Source organism: Mirounga leonina, unplaced genomic scaffold, assembly GCF_011800145.1.
Source record: "Mirounga leonina isolate KUSES-001 unplaced genomic scaffold, KU_Mleo_1.0 Mir_91, whole genome shotgun sequence".
Lineage (NCBI taxonomy): Eukaryota > Metazoa > Chordata > Mammalia > Carnivora > Phocidae > Mirounga > Mirounga leonina.
Window position 1 is genome coordinate 16879023 of NW_023270839.1, and position 16787 is coordinate 16895809.

General features: G+C 41.3%; 1 pseudogene; it reads left to right on the forward strand.

Annotated features, from left to right (window-relative positions):
- Nucleotides 1-2296: 2296 nt before the first annotated feature.
- LOC118003275 lies at nt 2297-3278 on the forward strand (annotated as a pseudogene).
- Nucleotides 3279-16787: the final 13509 nt, after the last annotated feature.

The window sequence follows — 16787 nt, forward strand, 5'->3', positions numbered from 1 at the left end:
GATGAAAACACCTACCATGGGCTGAGTCCTAACCATATCTCCAAACACTGTCCTAAATGCTTTTCATTCAACCCTGTGAGGTCCGTTATTCTTACCTCCACTCACAGATGAAGAAACTAAGGCACAGAGAGGTCAAGTAACTTCTCCAAGGTCATACTACTAGTAAGAAACAGAGCAGAGAGGGCGCCGGGGTGGCTCAGTCGGTTAAGCGTCTGCCTTCGGCTCAGGTCATGATCCCAGGGTCCTGGGATTGAGTTCCACATTGGGCTCCCTGCTCCGCGGGGAGCCTGCTTCTCCCTCTACCTCTGCCCCTCCCCCCCATTGCCCGTCCCCCTCCCCTCCGCCTGTGCTCGCTCTCTCTCTCAAAAAAATAAAATCTTAGAAAAAAAGAAAAGAAAAGAAACAGAGCAGTGAGCTCAAACACAGGCAATTCGGCTTCATAGCTAGACTAACAGTGCCTCTTACAAGGACCCTGAGAATCCAGGCTCCGTCATAAATACTTGTGTATTCTTCTCAGCAGCTACAACCTAGCACCGTATTGGGCATGCAGTCAGACACTTTACAATCTAAATGAGTGATGTGGTACCTGGGCCATTTACAAATTCAGAGAACTCCTTTAGGAAAAGTTTTTAGCCAAAGTCTGCATTGTTCTAAAGAGCCCTCCTATAGTTTCTTTTTAATTTAATTTCACCATGAGAACTTCTTAGGCAAAAAAAAAAAAAATTATATATATTTTTTATATATATACACATACATATACATACATATGGGCATACACATACATACATATACACATTCATATACATATATAAAATATATGAATATATATGTGTGCAATAACAACAAATGTTAGTACTTAATCAAATGTTAAGATTCTTTATGTAAATATTGTCCATAATGAACCCCAAAACAATACTAATAGAAATCCTCCTGCAGGGGGCGCGTGGGTGGCTCAGTCGTTAAGCGTCTGCCTTTGGCTCAGGTCCTGATCCCAGGGTCCTGGGATCGAGCCCCACATTGGGCTCCCCGCTCAGCGGGAAGCCTGCTTCTCCCTCTCCCACTCCCCCTGCTTGTGTTCCCTCTCTCGCTGTGTCTCTCTCTGTCAAATAAATAAATAAAATCTTTTAAAAAAGAAATCCTCCTGCAGAAATTTACTTTATATCCTAAAGTCCTTAACTACTAATGTTTCCCCCACCCTTACCCCCTACACATACACACACACACATACACACACACACACAGAGGAACCTTCAAAGATTTCTTATCACTGAAGAGAGAAAGTACACAATTCCCTCTGGGAATTTTGATCACTCTCAATATCTCTATCACTAAGTTTGTTTTGGAAAACCTCATTATCTGACACAGTTCTGGATTACATGTGGTTTAAGGATTAAGAAATGATTACAGTCAGCTGTCTATGGCTCTGTTTAATTAAGGGTGTGCTTGCTGAACATAGCTCATCTGAAAAAAATTTTTTTCCAAAAGATGAGTTTTCCCATTGATCTTTTGCTTCAACACCATCCTACTAAAGAAAAATTAATCTTAAAAGAACAAGAAAAGCTTGTGATGACATTTCACTGCACCTGGCCATCATCCAGACTTTAGTTAGGACCCACGATACACTCCAAATACTCTGCATGTCCTCTGTGTATTTACATGTGAATCCATTTCAATGAAAACAGTAAACTAGTAGTAAGCTATGAATTTTAAGTTTAACTCAAATCTTTGCTGACATAATTAGCTAAAAATATTAGCAAAAAGGATAGCAAAAACCAGCTAGTAAGGCTAATTTCAAATAATGAATTTGAAGCAGAATAATTTTAGTGACCAGAAAGCAGAAGTAAAAATGTTATCCTATCAAGGACAACAATATGCTAATCCAATTCACCACTTTTGTCTTACAAGGATTCTGCAGGAAACCCCAACACTGCAGGCAATCCACCACCAATACCCAATAGCTACGGGCAAGAAAGAGAATACGGACAGAACACTGTGACCACTAGGTGGCATGTCCACACCATTTTTCATCTTCAAACTGTCTCTCCTCTATAATAGCACAAAACTCAAAACGTTAAGTGCCTCACCTTAACAAAGAAAACAAATTCAGAAAACATATTTTTCATAAAAAATGCTTCCTGTAACTTTCTGCATAAGATATTTTGGTACATAATCATCAAAGACTATCTCATCAAACAGTAATTATAAATTGATGTTCTGTCTCCCTCTCTCTTTGGCAGTGTATCAGTCCACTATGACAGTATAAATTTGGGATGGGGTCGGCGGCCGGAGAGGGAAGATGCACGCAGCTACTCTGACCTACGACACTTTTCGATTTGCTGAGTTTGAAGATTTCCCGGAGACCTCAGAGCCTGTGTGGATAGTGGGTAGAAAATACAGCATTTTCACAGAAAAGGATGAGATCATACCAAACCAGACTTTGGCTTACATACAGGAAAAACTTCCCAGCCACTGGGGGCACCGGCCCCACCTCGGACACGATATCTGCATGCTGCGGTGCGGACAGATGATCTTTGCCCAGGCCCCAGTGTGCCGCCATTTAGGCCGAGATTGGAGGTGGACACAGCGGAAGAGGCTGCCGGATAGCTATTTCAATGTCCTCAATGTGTTCATCGACAGAAAGGACAGTTACTACTCCATTCACCAGAGAGCACAAATGGGAGTTGGCGAGGGCAAGTCCATCAGCCAGTGTTATGGGCCCAACACCGTTGCCCAGGTGCTCAAGAAACTGGCTGTCTTCGACACCTGGAGCGCCTTGGCAGTCCACATAGCAATGGACAACACGGTGGTGATGGAGGACATCAGTTTTTGCTTAGGAACACCTTTTCCCCAAAGAATTTGCCAGAGCTCCCTCCACTCCAGTTTTATTGAAGTTCCACATATTTGCTGCTGCCTTGCTTTGAATTTTACCTAAGAAAGAGCCCTTTGAGCATGCTCATCTGGGGTTTGCCTGGACGGCTGGAGGTGGGCCTCATGTCATGACTGCAGGCATGGGCACCACAGCGGTGTTGCTCCTCGCGGCTGCCCGGCCCTTCCCTTCTTCATCCTGGGGACCGTGACCTCGCAGAGTTGGGGGAGCCAGCCAGCCCTCCCTGCCCGCTGACCCTGTCCCCTGTCCCTTTGCCCCTAAGAGCTGACAAACTAGGGACTTGCACTCAAGGAGGGGTGTTTTTCCCTTCAAAAAAAATTAAAAATAAATAAAGTTGGGATGGATTTCTTTTCATTCTTTTCTGTCATGAATACCTTCTACACATGCATAACAAGAATCCCTTCTGCCCCTCCCCCATGGAGATGGTTAACATATAAGGCTGTGTCTAACCAAAAAAAATAAAGCTAACTGATGACCTCTAATGGTTCTTGAATCCCAGCAGATGATGGTAAATGCCAAGTGACCCTGCAGAGGGTAGAATGTACATCATTTCTCCAACCATTATAAATAGTGTTCAGGGTTTTGTTTGTTTTAAGATTTATTTATTTATTTGAGAGAGAGCAAGAGAGATATGAGTTGGGGGGAGGAGATTGAGAGGGCTCTAGAGAATCTCAAGCCAACTCCCCCCACTGAGCACAGAGCCCGACTTGGGGCTCGATCTCACGACCCTGAGATCATAACCTGACCCAAAGCCAAGAGTCAGACACCCAACCAATTGAGCCACTCAAGCACCCCAACAGAGTTAAGGTTTTTAAAGACATTTTTAAATAGGTCTAGGCTAGGACTTTGCAGCATTCACAAAAAATTAGCACATTTCCCAAGACCTGGGTGGCACCCTAGATTGAAAGGGGAAGTCTGTGTAATGGGCATTTTGTATATTTGAATTTTTAAAATTTGTTTGTTGTTGGCACGGTGCAATTTACTTGTATTTATTTGCAAGATATCACCTCATTTCTGCCTATTTATTTGTGTTTATTCACAAAATACCACCTCAGTTTCAGAGGGCTACAAGTAGGCTGGATCCCAAGTAAAGTCAAAGGTATGTGCAGTTTCTCCTTGGAAACCTCAGTCTCTCCTTTGCCTACCCAACCTGTGTCCTTCCCTACTTTTCAGCTCAATAACACCTCCTGCTGTTGACACTCAGTGCCCTTTCTAAACTAATCAAAGTAAGGGTCTAGAATCAGCCATTTCTATCCTAAAGCACATACGTGGTCATTTGCCGAGTTGGGCCCTCCTTCCCATGGCACTTTGTTACCTGCCTTCATTTTACCCCTTATTCCTCACCCTGTAACTGTCTACAAGGATAAAAGTTTGTCAAGAAAGAAGATCAGGTCTTAATCTGCATCCCCCAAACCTATGGTGTTTGTAAATAAGTTTTCCAAAAAATGCTTGTTTAATGGATGTACCTTCTTGCCTTGCCCTGTTTACATTTTAAGCTTCTTCTCTGTAGAAAAACTTTACCTCCATTTGGTGCAGGATTTTTTTTTAAGATTTTTTTTTTATTTATTCATTTGAGAGAGAGAGCGAGCATGCACGAGAGACAGAGCACAAGCAGGGGAAGGTCAGAGGGAGAGGGAAAAGCAGACTCCCCACTGAGCAGGGAGCCCAATGTGATGCAAGGAAGCTCCATCCCAGGACCCTGAGATCATGACCTGAGCCGAAGGCAGACACTTAACCCACTGAGCCATCCAGGTGCCCCTGATGCAGGAGTTCTTAACTTTAGAGTTCAAGAACAAGCTTTTATGTACATGTATGCAAGCATTTTTCTAGGAAAGAGATTCACAGCTTTCACCAGATTCTTAAAGGGTTCTCTAAGTCCAAAAATTTGGAACCAAACTATGCTAAAGAACTTTAGGTATGAGGAATCAAAAAGGAGGTGTATTACTGGGCACCAGAGCCTTCCCAGCATCCCCAGAACCATTTTTGTAGGCAGCCATGTACTCTGCTCATGTAATGTCTCCTGATTTTTCCCTACTAAGAAAACCAGACCAGTTTGTTCCCAGGTTGTTGCACCCATATGTATTCACCAAGTAAGTACTTTAAAGAAACCACACTGGGGCACCTGGGTGGCTCAGTCAGTTAAGCGTCTGCCTTCAGCTCAGGTCATGATCCCAGGGTCCTGGGATGGAGTCCCACTGAGCAGGGAGCCTGCTTCTCCCTCTCCCACTCCTGTTCCCCCTGCTTGTGTGCTCTCTCTCTCTCTCTGTCAAATATATAAATAAAATCTTTTATAAAAAAATTTTAAAAAATAAAGAAACCACACTGTAGGCAGGAGACAAGGATTAGACTATATAGAGAGAGCTAACACTCTCATCAGAAAGATAAAGCCATACTGAAATCACGTAATTATATTTATAATAATAATAAAGAGATTAGTTCCTTAAATGTCCAAACAAATGGTGTAAATCGCCGAAGTCCTCCAAGAGAAAATGCTGGAAGTAAATGAAGCATCATTTGGGCACATTATCATTTTATTTCCACCATTCGGCTTCCAGGATGGGTTTTCTTAAGCCATGCATTTCTCACATCTGAAATACTCTCTTCCACTCTCCCTTTAACCAACACCTAAACCATCAGTCAAAACCAGCCCTATAGGTAGGAGGCCACCACGCATGTACTAGGCTTTCCGGGTTAGATTCCGATGGTTTGGAGTGGAGTTTTTCTCTTGAATTATAAAATCCTGTCTCAGCCCAGTCTCAGAGATCCTTGAGCAAATGTCAGCTGAGATTTGAATGGACCCATGAAAAAGGCCTTTTTCCAACAAGCACAAGGCACAAACCTGTCCTATTTTCTGCTGTGCCCAAATCCAAGCCTCAGAGGAACTTCCCACGGCACAGGGACAACAGGGCATGCTCATCAGCAGGGGAGAAAGAGGCACCATTGAGCCAGACCACAAGAAAGAGTTACCCTTAGCCTACGGGCACTCATTCCAGGCCACCTCTGGCCAGAGCACTGCCCCTGAATCTACCTGCCTCTGGATGAGAAAGAGGAATGAAAACGAGAGAAGAACAAATGGGGAGGGACCAGGTCAGGCCTCTTCCCATTTCAGAGAATTCACTCTGCCCAACTCTAGCCAGTAGAAGAAAGAAAGAGAAAATGGCATATATTCACACCTAGAAAATGTGGTCCAGTTAGGGTTGCAAAATAGAACATTCCTCCTTTTGGGAAATGGATTGTTAGATGGACCAGGGAAGAAGCCTTGGACTCAAGCTTGAGGACAAATCTAACCAGTACGATGTACAAGGTACTTGGGAAAGTTCCACTCCTGCCAGAGACTTAGTCTCCACATTTATTCTTCATTTCATAAAGTTAATAGAGTCTACCATTTCCAGACATGGGTTAGGTATCAGGTATATTCATTCTGAAATGAGTAAGACATAGTCTCTATCCATAGCTTTATAGGAAAAACGGGCATATGGCAGAAAAGATTCACAAAGGCTATGACATTTGAGTAAGTCTTTAAGGGCAAGAAAGTAAAATACAGGGGGAGGAATACATATGCAAAGACTTGGTTGCATTAAGAAGCTTTGTATGTTTGGGGAACAGCAAGTAGTTCATGGTGGTGGGTGCACTGGGCAGACTGGGAGCTATTACAAGAGGTGGGTTGGAAGAGAGGCTTTGAGCAAGGAGTGAAGGCCCACACATACCCAGCCAAGGAATCCGGATATTATTCTAAAAGTTACAGGGCCATTATAACTGGTTAAGCAGCAGAGTGACATATCATATTTGCATTCTAGAAAGACCACTCTTGAGGCAGTGTGGAAATGGACTGGAGAGATGGCTGTAAGAGGGCCTGCTAATTCGGTGAGGCAGGAAAGGATTTGAAAGATACTGAGGAGGAAGAATCTCCTGATATGACTCCCTTCGTAACGGTAGGGTAAAAAATATAATCCCATCTCTTATTTTTCCAAGTCATTGTTTTTGAGACCCCATAAACCTATAATATTAGAAGCAATTCCAGCATCTTCCTCTAGAAGCTACTTCCCCATTCCTATCCCAAACTGTTCAAAAACTTTGTGTTCCTTCCAAACACCAGGCAGAAAGAGAATGGACAGTTTAATGCGTCCACGATGGGTCCACACTTCTAGGTGCCATGGTTCCTGGTAAAGTCCCAGAGTTGCCATTTTGGTCCGCTGCTGCCTGAATCCTAGAGCACCAGATCCCTGCAGAGATCACAGCAGTGCCTCACCCCAGGGACCCTGGGGTACTGCTGTTTTACCTTCACTTACACAGCTGTCAAAGGACCAGTACTGTGCCAGGGACCCAGGCTAGGTCAGCAGAACCTCCCCCATGAGCCTCCAGAGGCTCTGATGTTAAGCTTGGGTCACCAACTCAACCTCCCCCTTCCTCCACGGTGAGTTTTCATTTGGGCCCCTCAGAATTTTTCCTTCCACGGGACCTCAGCTGGCGCAACATCAGTCCTTTAGGGAGGTTCTGGTAAAAGTGAGCCAAGAAAGAGAAAGGGGTTATAGTCTGGTTCCCTTTCTTCTCAGGGGGTTCCCTGGCTCCTATACCGACAATCAGCAGTGCGTACTAATGGGTACTAGCAGCCGTGATTTTGGCCAGCCACCAATTTCCTGTCGCTTTTCTCCCAGAATAGAGGTTAGTTACTTGCCTTATATTTACATAATCAATAGGGTCAAGTGCTTAGGGGAAAGGGACGTTCCACGTCCACCTAAAGAGCAATGTGCCTAAACATTCTACTCAACTTAAAAAAGAAAAGAGAAGATGCGAGGTGTCTGCCCCCACTCGAGTCCCATCAACAGGGCAGCACCTACATATAGGATGCCTTTGGGCAAATTGGAAAAGGTGCGGGTCTGGGTGGCAGCAACCTCGCCAAAGGGTGCGGCCAGGAGAGCCTTTTAGGTAAAGAAAACATCTCCCCTTCCTCCAGGTGAACTTGGCGGCATGCCAGTGAGCACAGCTCACCAAAGGAGCACAGCAGATCTCAGCCCCTTCTTGTCCCTTAGCTGGACACCTCAGGGCAGTGTACAATGACCCAGGAGCCCTGCCTGAGGCTGCCAGGCTGAACATCCTTCTTCAAGAAGTGAGGTTGCAGGATGAGTCTCTGACCTTGGCAAGTGAACGTTCTTCCTACCCAGTCTCATCTATTAATAAGAAGAAATCTCAGTGAGGTAAGATAAGGAGGCAGAAAGGACTAATTTGTGCACAGTGTTTTCACGGGGGACTGGAAGTGGACACATCTCCCAACTGATTTGATGCTTCCCTAGCTCTACTCTGGAAAGAGAAAGTCTCTGTGGCTCTCACACCCACTCTGAATAGTCAGTTCTCAAGGGGACGGTCATCAGACTATCTTCTTCACAATTCTTTAAACGGGCTTAAAGCCCTGTGAGAGAGAGAGAGAGAGAGAGGTGTTTTTTTTAAAGGCATGTTGGATTCTTTTTGTTTGTTTTAAAGATTTATTTATTTATCTTAAAGAGAGAGAGACAGAGTGCACACGAGCAGGAGGTGCAGAGAGAGAGAGGGAGAGGATCTGAAGCAGACTCCCCATTGAGCACGGAGCCCATCTCCGGCTCCACCCCATGACCCTGAGATCAGGACCTGCGTTGAAACCAAGAGTCAGACACTCAACAGACTGAGCCACCCCGGCGCCCCTAAAGGCATGTTGTTTTAAGCAAGTGCAATAGCAATTATTTGCCATAGAGTGAAAAAGTAGGGTTTTTTTTTTTTTATTTTATGCTGTCAGTAAAATATAAAATTTTGCAGAATGCTCACAAGTGATTCTCTTTCAGTGCTTCGAATTATGGTGATTTTCTACAAAGTCTAATAAAAATATAAATAAAGAATGCTGACAGGAAAAGATAATTTAAGCAAGAACCTCCTAAGTACATACATAAGCTTAACAGTGGGGGGAATGTCCAGTCAATAAGCAACATGAAGTGGAAGGAAAGAGCCCCCGCAAAGGGAGAGGAGACTTTCACCCCAACACCAGCTGTGCTACCAGCTAACCGTGTGGCCTGCAGCAACCACCTCCTATTAATCTCTAAATTACCCATGTTGAGGGTTATTTAAACACACGTTTATCTGGAAAATGCTTTGCAACTATAAACCATTATTCATCTGTATTATAATTATGTCCCTACAAATTGTGGTTATTAGTTCACATCCCAACTCTACCTAAGCATTAAATGCTATTTTACAAATTTTAAAAGGACACTACAAAGTTTTGAATTACACTTTAGCTAGACAAAAAAAAAAAAGATACAGAGTTGTTTAGGGAAAAAAATAACGCATCATCTACATCTTCGATTCCATGTCCTAAATGAAAGGTTTAATCCCATCACATAATACAGCAAAGCCTGTTAACCTATAAAAGGAAAGCACTAAACCCTTAATTTAAGGACTAGTTACAACTGATTAAAGTAAGGATCCTGATAATTTAGAGTGTAAGAATGTATGCTGAAATATAATTAGTGCCTATGAATTAAAGCAGGATGGCTTAGGCTAATTCGGGAAAGCTATTGGAGAGAAGACTCTGGGTTTTAAAAAAAAAAAAAAGAAAGAAAGAAAAAGAAAAGAATGATCCTTGTGTTTGCACAGCAGCTAAGCAGCTTAATGGTCCTCTAATCAATGTGAATGGAAAGAAAGGAGAACGGGAGCCCTGTCCATCCCGTCAGCCCCCACCATGCCCGCCGGGCGCCGCAACCCTGCACCCTGGGCGCGAGTAGAAGGGGCTGTGCTGGGCGACCTCGGCTCGCTTCCCTGCTGAACTGATATGGTAATTAGGGCTGTGCTGCCAGAAGGGAGAGCGTCTGCCAACAGGAAAGTCCTCACAATAACAAACCTGACATATGCTGTGATATTGCCCAAGTGCTGACTAAGGAAATTCTTTTACCTCCTTTTGAAGCGATGAAGTACTATTCGTGTTAGTACTAGCCGGGAATTTTTAACAGTCTTGCACTGCCAGCGATTATTTAACACATGCACGAAACAATAGAGTTTCACATCACTTAATAAACCTTTGAGCTCAGTGCCTCCCAGCACCCTCACTGGCTGGATTTTATGGTCTAGTAGCTCCTGCACAGCCAAGTACACACGCCACAAAAACAGTATAAAAATGATTTGAAACAACCTTTCTTTGTGCCCTTGCAGATCTATGAAATGAATGAGGCAAGCTCTGTGATCATGGGCTAATTAAAAGACTTGTCTGCCCACTTTACTCTCCGTGCTGAGCTGCTGCAATAAATCTCCAAGCAGGAATCAGGCTGAGTGCATGGCTGCTGACCCATCCCCACAGCTAATTTTTTCCCCCAAACATCTGCCAGCGTAAGATTTAAGTATTTTAACAATCTATTTAAGATAGGCCTGTATGATTACCTTTCTCAGGAAAAAGAATTCTTTCATTCGAGTATTTCAGTACCAACTCTGCTAAGCCTGAAATAGTATGGCACGTATAAAGAAGAAAATCGAAAGTACTGCCTTCCACGATTATCTAATTGAGGAGCTATGATCATGTAATGATGGTAGAGGCCATATATGTTTAGAGAACTCTCCCAGAATTCAGGAAATGTGGGTTACGGGCAAACCACCCAAGTCCCACATCTTGGATATCCTAACCTGTAACAACAGCGGTTGTGATGGTTACACCACCTACTTCCAAGGTTATCATGAAGTTCAGATAGTCAAACTGCAAGGACAAGCACTTTGCAGACTATGATGATTCACTATAAAAATAAAAGGAGTGATTATGTTCTACAAATGACAGACCATGTGATCTTTTCGTTTTGCACTCTGATTTAAGGATTTTAGTATGTAGCCATGTTGGCCACTGAAGCCTTGTGACCTCACTCTATTTACTATGAGTTATCACTGGGAGTTCCTTAACTCTGTGGCAAAAATACAGAAATCAGAATATCAAAATTTTAAGAATTATGAAATTTGTCTAAATGGAATATATGGCTTAAAATCGATGGCTCAAAAACAGCAAGTATTATAAAACAAAGACAGCTTTAAAAAGATCCAAATCAGGGGCGCCTGGGTGGCTCAGTCGTTAAGCGGCTGCCTTCGGCTCAGGTCATGATCCCGGGGTCCTGGGATTGAGCCCCGCATTGGGCTCCCTGCTCAGCGGGAAGCCTGCTTCTCCCTCTCCCACTCACCCTGCTTGTGTTCCCTCTCTTTACTGTCTCTCTCTGTCAAATAAATAAATAAAATCTTTAAAAAAAAAAAAGATCCAAATCATATACACAAAATTCTTAATTACATAAGTTCACGTCTTAATACATATTTATGTGCAAGGTTTGAATTACACTCTGACCCATTTTTTCAAAGGCATTTTTATTCAACTAATCAAAGAATTAAAAAATATCCCTAATGGGAAAAAAAGTCCCTAATGTGAGTTAGGTACCATAGAAAATATTGTAATAAATATCTATTTTCTTAGCCCATCTTGTAATAAAGATGCACTGTCAGTGGGGTTTACATTTTCCCAGCATACAGAATCATAGAACCATAGGGTTTCAAGCTCTTCATCATCTTGCTTTTATGTAGATCATGCTTCTTTAAGATTTGTAACGGTCGGCATGTTACCTCTTTTCTTAAACTGCAAACAATAGGGATGCCACGCCCACTATTTGAAAAGGTTCTGGCTGCCTACCTAGAGTTAGTCCTTGGCCTCTACTTCAGGATACATTGTGCTGGTTACACGTTTGGTATTCTCTGCCTTCTACCCTCCTGGCTACCAATTCCCCATTCATATGTATCCTTGTGGCATCCAGCCCCCAATTGTTCCTCCTCTGCTCCTCTCACTCCACTCCTCTCTGAAAACCTCAAGCTTTACCTGTTATGTTTTCTTTCCCATCTGCCAAACTATCAAATACCCCCTGATATACTTTATCCTTCAGAATCTTTAAATTATTGTTCATGTACTCCCACTAGCTATATATTTATTTGTCTTGTGTCCCTATTTATATTCTTAGAGACATGAATTTAATATGTTATTATATTTCGTAGTTAATATTACCATGTTATTTTCATACCCAAGAGTATGACAGTGGGGAAAACATTACTCAGTGGGTGGGTACACTTTCCATACCATAGAAAGCCCTATTTTTAACAGGTATTTCAAATCTTTTTTCCACCCCCCTTTACTAAAATAAAACTGACACATAACATTACGTAATTAAAAGGTGTACAGCATGTCATTTGATGTTTAGGTTTTCCAAAGTATTACCACCATAGCATTAGCTACCACCTCTAGCCCATCATATAGCTCCCGTTTCTTTTTTGTCGTGAGAACATGAAACATTCAAGCACATGATACTGTATTCAGTTGGGTAGCAAGTATTTGAAACCTTAATACCTGTTAAGAGTTCACTGACTGCTGGATGTTGCTTTGAGTAACGGTCTCAAAATTTTCTAAAGGATACTCTTAGAACATTGATGTTGATTTTGTGTGCTTTCATATAATATAGGAACAGACTGAATAAAAATAAAAACTGAGTTTGTTAATTCTCAGTTGTTAACATTGAATTACAATATTAAAAGCAGACTCCCTCAAGAAAATATAGTCATCTATGTTTTTACTTGTCATTGCTTATCTGAACCATAGATCCAAAGAAATGTAGCTAAGAAGAGATTAGCAGCAAACTTCAAAGCTAGTACCAGGCACTTTAGCAAGAACATAATTAGATGGTGATTTCCTTGACATTACTTACTCAAAACATACTCTAAAGATGATGCAGGACTTAGACATGAAAGGATATAAATACTTTTGATGGATCATTTCAAGAAACACAAAGCAAGTTGCAACAGCCAACATGTATTTCTCACAAATTACTCCATATGATTATAAACTAGAAAAACAGCACCTTGCAAATTTTTTGAACACTGGAAAACAGTAAGCAGAATTCACATTTTGAAAACAGTTAAATTTGCAACATATGTGACAAAGCGCATACATTCTAAATATACAAAGACGGCTTTTCAAAAAAAAAGGTAAAACACCTTAATAAAAAAGTAAACAAAGATACAAATAGACAATTCATCAAAGAAGGAATATAAACTACCAATAAGCATTTAAAAACATGCCCAAATTCTCTAGTAAAAATGTAAATTAAAGCAACAATATAATTTGTAAACTATCAGACTGGCAAACATTTTTAAATGATAATAATACTGGCACAGATATAGCATTCTGTAACACAGCACAAGTATAAATTAAATATCTTTGAAGGATAATCTGGCAACATATAGTTAAGTTCTTTACACATACACTCTGACTTAGCAATTCCACTTAGGAATTTATCCTAAGAAAATAAGTCAACATATGCATAGACAAGGATGCTCACTGCACTTTGGTTTATAACGAAAAAAATATTAAATGTAACTAGAAACTCTTGATTTCAGCTCAGGCCATGATCTCAAGGTAATGAGACTGAGCCCCACATCAGGCTCTGCACTCAGCGAGGAGTCTGCTTGTCCCTCTCCCCCCCACCCACCCACTCTCATGTTCTCTCTCAAATAAATAAATAAATCTTTTAAAAAATGATGAGGTTGGAAAAAAATTTAAAAAATGATGAGGTTGGTTACATACTTTATTAAATGAGAATTTGCCCATAATGTATTGTTAAATGAAAGAGCAGGCTATAAAATGTATGTAGAATATGATCACAGTTTTATAAAAAGACAAACAACAGGGGGGAGGGTGTGTGTGTTTTGGTGGGAGATGTGAGTACGTGGGGAGTGTATGAATAGGAAAAATGTCAGGCAGGATAATGGCCAAGGGTTAACTATGGTTGTATTACAGGTCAGCTTTCTAAGTGGTAATATTATGGGTGATTTTTCCTTTCTTCTTGATATTTTTCAGATTGCCCGAATACTCTAAAAAGCCATTTGCACTATGAAACTAAATTTAAATCATAATCAAGTATGCATAATTACTTTATAATAACAGAAATATTTTAACAAATTCTTCTTTATCTTCAGAAGCAGTCATGTATTATTTCTAGTTGGACACAGGAGACTCCTTTGTCTTTACAAAGTATGTCTCTAGGTAGACCAAAAAAGCTAAAAGTCCTTGTAGGCCCACATAGACCCTTTAAAAATGTTCTCTAGTACTTCTGGTGAGAGTTATGTCACTGGAGGTGAGACCTGACATGTCAGACTGTTGTTACTGGTAGATAAAGTATCTAATGCCGGTTGACCAAAAAGAAAGTAAAGAATTAGATGTCCTTCCGAATAACATCGTTCATTAAATGAACTGGGGTTAATAATAATCACATTAGCAATAACACCTAAAAAGGCTGTTGAGATATTCCAACTTCTAGAATCAAATACAAACTGAGTTGATATCAAGCTCAACAGCTATAAAAATGAAGTAATAAAGTCTTCCCCACGTTCCCCAAATTTGTCTTCACTCATCTTTCCCAATTTAAGGAAGAAAAAAAGCCTGTAACAACAGAATGGTAAACAGGTTAAGTAAAACCCCACTATTTTAGATAGACATTATGGATAATTCTAAAAAGACACAAATAGTTTCCTACTCCTTAAAATACCCAAGAGGTTAGATTGAGAGTATTAGTTCTGTTTCCAAGATTACACATGTGGTTTCAATAAATCTTTTATTTCAATTTTTATTTCTTGGCCATCATTTTTTTAGATCATATCTAACAATCCAGGTCAGACTCCCTTTAAAAATATAGTTGGACACTTTCCATAAGACCTTTTTCCTCACCATTGTTAGATTCTCCTAGAAATTTAGGAGAATCTATATCTTCTACAACCTAGAAAATTAGAATTTTGGTGAAAACTTTTATCTTTTTTTTTAGAATAAAGCAATATAGGGGCACCTGGGTGGCTCAGTTGTTAAGCGTCTGCCTTCGGCTTAGGTCATGATCCCAGAGTCCTGGGATCGAGCCCTGCATCGGGCTCCGTACTCAGCGGGGAGTTTGCTTCTCCCTCTCTCATTCCCCCTACTTGTGTTCCCTCTCTCGCTGTCTCTCTCTCTGTCAAATAAATAAATAAAATCTTTAAAAAAAAAAAAGAATAAAGCAATATATCAGCACATAAATTACTCTGTTCTTCTCTGGAACTGCCCTGTCCCATAGAGTAGTCACCAGCCACATATACACCTAAAATTTGGCTGGTCTGGAGCATGACATGCTCTATGTGTAAAAGACATGGGATTTCAAAACTTCTAATGTTTCATTAATAATGTTATATTAATACATATAAAAGCAACAATATTTTGGATATATTGGGTTAAATATAATTTCACCTGTTTCTTTTTACCTTTTTAAAATGATTATGAGAAGATCAAAGGTACATAAGTGGTTTGCATTGCATTTCTTTGGGCAGTGCTGGTCTACAATGTTAGTTCATCATTTCAGGATTCTTATTACCATTTCTGTAACTCTGCAAACACTCAATAGTCTCCTTAAAAAATGGGTCTTGACCAGTGGCATTTTGCAGAAGCTTTCCTCCCTTCCTCACATTCTGTAAAATGCCTGTTGCTAATTACTCATTTTCCCCAAAAATGACTTCTGTGCTTACTGGAGGCTTCCCTGCTACATTAATCTGAGCACTCTGGGGGCACCTGGGTGACTCAGTTGGTTAACTGTCTGCCTTCGGCTCAGGTCATGATTCCAGGGTCCTGGGATCGAGCCCCTGGTCAGGCTCCCTGCTCAGCAGGGGAATCTGCTTCTCTCTCTCCGTCTGCCCCCCCACACCCATATCTGCTCATTCTCTCCCTCTCTCAAAATAAACAAATAAAATCTTAAAAAAAAATAATCTGAGCACTCTGTGCTCCTTGCAAATAGAATTACCATATGATCCAATAATGCACTACTGGGTATTTATCCAAAGAAAGTGAAAACAATTTGAAAAGATACATACACCCCTATGTTTATTACAGTATTATTTACAATAGCTAAGATATAAGAAGTAACCCATGTGTCCAGTGACAGATGAATGGATAAAGAAGATGTAGTACATTGGTGTGCATAAATATATATATATTGTACATGTAATATGGTATGTGTGTATATATATATATATCAAGGAATATTACTCAGCCATAAAAAAATGAAATTTTACCATTTGTGACAATATGGATGGACCTAGAGGGTACTATGCTAAGTGAAGTAAGTCAGACAAAGACAAATACCATATGATTTCACTTATATGTGAAATCTCAAAAACAAAACAAACGAACAAACAAGCAAACAAACAACCAGAAATACAGAGAACAAACTGGTGGTTGCCGGAAAGGAGGTAGAGGAGGAGATGGGCAGAATGGGTAAAGGGGAGCGGGAGGTACAGGATTCCGTTCTGGGAATGAGTAAGTCACAGGGACGAAAGGTACCGCACAGGGAACAGAGTCGATGGTATTGTCATAGTGCTGACAGAAGGCGGCTGCCCTGACCGTGGTGCGCACAGCAGAGCAGAGACAGTCGTCGAATCGCTATGGTGCACACCTGAAACCAATGTCGCATTGTGTGTCAGCTACACTTCACTCAGAGGAAGGAGGAGGAAGAAACAAACAAACACATGAAGAGGGCAGAGGTGAGCAGACAAGGGGTGAGGTGGTGACGTCAGGACGGCGTTCCAGCCCCAGCTCCCTCCATCTTCTGCTCTGCCCCGTGATCTCTGGATGTCTCCTGAAGGGTTAGGCAGTATTTCTTTACTCCAACCAAGAAGAAGGGAAAGGAGTAAGGGTAAAAGGCATATGTCAGCATCTTTCTCTTTCTCTTTTCATGAGGACATGTCTGCTTCTATCCCACTGGCCAGAATTGGTTCACAGAGCCGCCCCTAGATAGAAGGGAATCTGGGATGGCAAGTATCCTTAACTAGGCACTCGGCTGTCCCAGAGTTTTATCAGTAA